Genomic DNA, 6,768 nt, shown 5'->3' on the forward strand with positions numbered 1-6,768 from the left:
CAATTTCCATAACGTTGGTCACCACGAGCCGATTAAGTCCAATCATTAGTTTCTTTCGATTTTGGGTAAACGTTGGCCCAGTACCTAGCTTCCACCACAACCCCTAAACTTGTTGTATATCTTCCCTTATTTAAAACAGATACCTTTACTCTTCTATAAGGGCCATGGCAATGCATCTAGATATGGCAAAAAACCAAAGCACTAGAAATAATCGCGACCTATACTTTTCATAGGATTGTACATTTTACTTATCTGATCTGTACATAAGCGTTCTTCAGAATTCTATGTGACTTACCATATTTAGTAGATATAATAAATGAAAATGCAATCAAGGAGGCCGGATAGTGAATACATTGTGAGCAAGCAGATTATAACTGTTATTTATTAATGTAAAGGAGTTTTAAGTTTAAAATATCCTTTCTACCGTGGTTAAATTATCGTCAAGAATGATGCAAGGGGGGTGGTCTGACAAAGCGATAAGTTATCAGCCCTGTGTTAACACTGATAGTGGCGTCTGGCGGTAATAGACTGCCATTTGTTACCTGCAGTGTTTTATATCGTTCGAACAGATACGGCTTTTGATTTACGTCTATTTTAATTCGATATACTTGATCTTGTTCAAACCTCTATTATAATTAGCTCCAATGCTTATAGTATAGCTTTTATGCCATAAAGGCAAATAACAATAAACCATATATAACATTAACAAAACTTGATTGTAAAAACATTATTGACTAAAATATCTGTAAAAACTGCAAATTGTATGATTGGATACCTAATTTTATTCGAAAACAAAACTATCACTTTAAAGGGTGCATATAAATAATCAGAGGGTAGGTTGCAGATACTTACTGAGATTGAAAGATCTTTTTATGTGTTGTGTCTGTGTTTTAAATTCATAACCACACCAAAACAACTTAGCCAGAATTCCAGTTGTTTTAGTAGTAGATAATATTAATCAACTTAACAATAAAGTAGATACAAACAACTTAGCGCCTGTCTATGCTGACGAAATAAAATCTATACTAGCTACAATAATTTTTTTAAATTGTGTGTTTTAAATTATTTTTTTTATGGTCGCTTAATTCGTACTTGAATTAAATGGCGTAGTACAAATTTTGTTTCTAAAAGTTATAGAAAATTTATCTTAGTAATTGCTGAATCATTTTAAAAAACTCCATACAACTTTAGCAAATCAGGTAATTGAAAATTGTATGGAAAAAAATTAAAACTACAAATATACTGCCACTGGGTTGTGATAGAAAGCTCTAGTTTCCACTGTTCTTCTTGTTTTATCAAGACCTTTTATAAGACGTGTCACCTAATGGGTCTTTAAATTTAAAAAATCATGATCTCCCCTTCCCAAAATCCCATTTTGGGGAATTGGGCAATGTTGTAACAGTGACTAAAAAGTTCATTTCTATTTTCTAGAAAGGGTCCCGAGTTCCATCAATCCATCTTTATCCATCAAAAACTAAACAAAGTGTATCCATACTTTTAACTGACACTGTATATTGATATTTATCGTCCTTTTTGTGATAGTGTAACGAGAGATGGAGTGGAGTTGGGTTGTGATACATTCATCAGCTGGCACTAAAGTGGTCACTGTCAACATCTGGTTGATGCCAACACTACATCATAAATACTCGTATGTCTAACATCAATACTCGTATGTCTAACATCAATACCAGCGTTGTCAATTCCTGCCATATGAAACGTTTTGTCACTCAACTATGGATTCTCCAACTCCTTTTATTAAATCGTAATGTGAGTCCATATTACAAAGCATTACAAGAAAGCACTCGAATTATATCAAACAATAATGATTAACCAAGTTATCGGTTATTATTTCAAAATAGACTGAAAATTCTTGTAAGCATATGCTTTAGTAGTCATTGAAATTCCTTTTTCAATATGATATATAGATATCTTTAGCCTTCTGTGGTCTTTGTTATCATGGGTAAACCACACAAACACCCTCAAATAGTGTAGAGTTTATCAGTCAATTCTCTGAAACTGTTATACACCTCATTTTTACATTTACATTTACATTAATCAAATTATCCTGGACCTATCACCACCCAAGTTGCATAGAAAATACTGGTAACTGTAACGCAATCTTTCAGCGTTATGTCGGAGTGTACTTCGTTAACCCTTTATAAAACACACATTTAATGGAAATTGATAGTGAAGAATAAATCCCAATGTTTAAATTGTGTTTAATACATATAAATAAAAGCATTTCTATTGTGTTTCTCTTTAAGAGTAAGTAGGGAAGCATTACATTTTCGTGCGTGGAAATACCGAACCATATTACTAATACTTTAACAATGTTAGATTTTTAACTCTTAGTTTACTTTCTATTATGGCTTGTACAAGCAACTGTATTAGCTTGTATTAGCAACTGTAAGGAAATCAATCCAGAGAATATACTTTTCCGCATACATATATTTGTAATAGTAATAATGAATCTCTATATAGCAACAAAAATAATTAAACACATTATATAGCATCCGTAAGTTTAATAATACTTATATGTTTAAAGGATAAAGATAAATTTAATATCAATTTTAAATATATAAAGGTAACGTGATTAATATTTCAATGAAGTATGAAAACTACGATGTCAAATTAGACTTAACAATGTTGACTAGAAAATTATCAGGTTTGTGTAATTAATAACTGTACATTAAACAAACTGAAATATAAATGTTAACCTCTTAACTCCCTTTCCCCGGTCTGCCACCTCAGGAACGCTGTAAAAGGACTCATTTGCTACCATAAAAAAATTTCTTTTTAAAAGGTGTTTCCCTACGTTCGTCACGTATACCGAAGGACAAGCAAATTGACCAATTTGGCTCCGACCTCACGGGGTAGAGCTTCATAAGCCCGGAGCTTGTGCTGTGCTGCCCTTAACACGTCCCTCCCTCTAATGTAATACCCACGCACGTCCCTGCTACGCGTGGTTATACATTTGTACCGATAGTAACAGCCTTGTATATTTAGAGGGATGGGGTGAGTGTCAATATCCGAAGCCTTCTAAGACTCCCCTTGCGTGACTCTTTAAAACCAAGTTTTGATATTATTTGTATTCTTCTTTTTTGGCCCACAAAACATAAGGACAAATTGTGGTGTAAAGAAATGTATGGTTATATCATGCCGTGAAATTTAGTTTTTAATGTACCCTTATTATAAAATGTTGCATATTTATATGCGGAAAAGCACATATCTGGTTGAAAAACAAATATACAGATCATTTAGCGGCCACGTGTATAACCACAAAAATGTCAGAGGATATTTTTACAACAACCAAATGAATGTCCCGAACAAGCATTCTATGAATATGCATTCACCGGAATTTTGTCTCATTGACCTCATGAATTACTGTTTCATTTAATATTATAGAAAGACTGCACTCTTGGAATGATTCCTTTTACAAAAAAAGAAATAAAATTACATTTTAAGACATTATCACGCAAATCTTTTCAAAAAGAAATTCTAAGAACGAATTGGAACTTTATACGAATTGCTTTTCTAACGCTTTCTTACATTGAGAGAGTAGTGATGTCCGCATATAGAATACTCTAGACGGAGAAAAAACGATGACCTGAGGCCATAAATACTTTTAAAATCTTAATAAACTCAATTCCTGCGGTACTTCACATTTAATAGCCACATGTTATACTAATTTTCATTTAGCTGAACATATAGAGTTCTTTCATGTAGATTGTAGGTTGGTTTGTTATGCAACAGAGCAAAAGCATGGATGTAGTAATAGCTATGCGTTGTAAAAACCAATTGTGCGCGGCACATTGATTTTGCATGCGTACATAACAACGTTGATTGGTCAGAGAAAACTTTGCGCTCACTGAGTAAACACTCTAATGGTCGTAATTAGTGGCTGGAAGCTGGAATGGCGACTGATTTGAAAGTGAAAACTGGATGTGGAGAAGGAGAGCTGGCAGACGGGTTGTCGACAGATGTAACGGAAATTGATGAGGGGCTGTCTTGAATAATCAAGCAACCGAAGGAAGACCTATCATTTCCGTATTGGTTCTGTAGTTTCTGTATACACTATGCTTAAATTATGAAAAATGTCTGAAAGCGAGTAATTTTAAACGCTTGTTACAACTTTTCTAGACGCAAAATATGTGAAATTAATTTGACCACTTAAAATACTATTTGTGGTTAAATTACTTATGACAACAAAATAGTTCATCACAAATAGTACTCTCTAGAATAGAAATAAGCACATATCTGTTTTCTCAACCAATATTGCTGCTCACTCAGCAAATATACAGATCATTTAGTGGGTAAAATGTAGAGCTTTTTATTGAAGGTGTAAAAGAGAGAAGTGGTGTGATAATGGGGCCGATAATTCTGCCATTGTAATTTACTTGACTAACCTGTCCGGGAAAACTTACCTCTGCTCTGATCGGGAAAAGAAACTTTCACTCCCGGTATAACCAAATACGTTCTGAAACATAATGGCTAGTACACTTTGTAAGGAATTCAATATAAGGAAATGGTAGCTTTATGTGTAGTGTTATGTTACCTTATTTATTAATTTAAATAAATTATTGATAAATAACATAATTGACAATATGATAAACAAGAAACTTTCACTCCCGGTATAACTAAATACGTTCTGAAACACAATGGCTAGTACACTTTGTAAGGAATTCAATATAAGGAATTGGTAGCTTTATGTGTAGTGTTATGTTACCTTATTTATTAATTTAAATAAATTATTGATAAATAACATAATTGACAATATGATAAACAAGAAACTTTCACTCCCGGTATAACTAAATACGTTCTGAAACATAATGGCTAGTACACTTTGTAAGGAATTCAATATAAGGAAATGGTAGCTTTATGTGTAGTGTTATGTTACCTTATTTATTAATTTAAATAAATTATTGATAAATAACATAATTGACAATATGATAAACAAGAAACTTTCACTCCCGGTATAACTAAATACGTTCTGAAACATAATGGCTAGTACACTTTGTAAGGAATTCAATATAAGGAAATGGTAGCTTTATGTGTAGTGTTATGTTACCTTATTTATTAATTTAAATAAATTATTGATAAATAACATAATTGACAATATGATAAACAAGAAACTTTCACTCCCGGTATAACCAAATACGTTCTGAAACATAATGGCTAGTACACTTTGTAAGGAATTCAATATAAGGAAATTGGTAGCTTTATGTGTAGTGTTATGTTACCTTATGTATTAATTTAAATAAATTATTGATAAATAACATAATTGACAATATGATAAACAAGAAACTTTCACTCCCGGTATAACCAAATACGTTCTGAAACATAATGGCTAGTACACTTTGTAAGGAATTCAATATAAGGAAATTGGTAGCTTTATGTGTAGTGTTATGTTACCTTATGTATTAATTTAAATAAATTATTGATAAATAACATAATTGACAATATGATAAACAAGAAACTTTCACTCCCGGTATAACCAAATACGTTCTGAAACATAATGGCTAGTACACTTTGTAAGGAATTCAATATAAGGAATTGGTAGCTTTATGTGTAGTGTTATGTTACCTTATTTATTAATTTAAATAAATTATTGATAAATAACATAATTGACAATATGATAAACAAGAAACTTTCACTCCCGGTATAACCAAATACGTTCTGAAACACAATGGCTAGTACACTTTGTAAGGAATTCAATATAAGGAAATTGGTAGCTTTATGTGTAGTGTTATGTTACCTTATTTATTAATTTAAATAAATTATTGATAAATAACATAATTGACAATATGATAAACAAGAAACTTTCACTCCCGGTATAACCAAATACGTTCTGAAACACAATGGCTAGTACACTTTGTAAGGAATTCAATATAAGGAATTGGTAGCTTTATGTGTAGTGTTATGTTACCTTATTTATTAATTTAAATAAATTATTGATAAATAACATAATTGACAATATGATAAACAAGAAACTTTCACTCCCGGTATAACCAAATACGTTCTGAAACATAATGGCTAGTACACTTTGTAAGGAATTCAATATAAGGAAATTGGTAGCTTTATGTGTAGTGTTATGTTACCTTATTTATTAATTTAAATAAATTATTGATAAATAACATAATTGACAATATGATAAACAAGAAACTTTCACTCCCGGTATAACCAAATACGTTCTGAAACACAATGGCTAGTACACTTTGTAAGGAATTCAATATAAGGAATTGGTAGCTTTATGTGTAGTGTTATGTTACCTTATTTATTAATTTAAATAAATTATTGATAAATAACATAATTGACAATATGATAAACAAGAAACTTTCACTCCCGGTATAACCAAATACGTTCTGAAACATAATGGCTAGTACACTTTGTAAGGAATTCAATATAAGGAAATGGTAGCTTTATGTGTAGTGTTATGTTACCTTATTTATTAATTTAAATAAATTATTGATAAATAACATAATTGACAATATGATAAACAAGAAACTTTCACTCCCGGTATAACTAAATACGTTCTGAAACATAATGGCTAGTACACTTTGTAAGGAATTCAATATAAGGAAATTGGTAGCTTTATGTGTAGTGTTATGTTACCTTATTTATTAATTTAAATAAATTATTGATAAATAACATAATTGACAATATGATAAACAAGAAACTTTCACTCCCGGTATAACCAAATACGTTCTGAAAAATAATGGCTAGTACACTTTGTAAGGAATTCAATATAAGGAATTGGTAGCTTTATGT

This window comes from Homalodisca vitripennis, chromosome 3 (assembly GCF_021130785.1).
Source record: "Homalodisca vitripennis isolate AUS2020 chromosome 3, UT_GWSS_2.1, whole genome shotgun sequence".
In the NCBI taxonomy this organism is placed as follows: Eukaryota; Metazoa; Arthropoda; class Insecta; order Hemiptera; family Cicadellidae; genus Homalodisca; species Homalodisca vitripennis.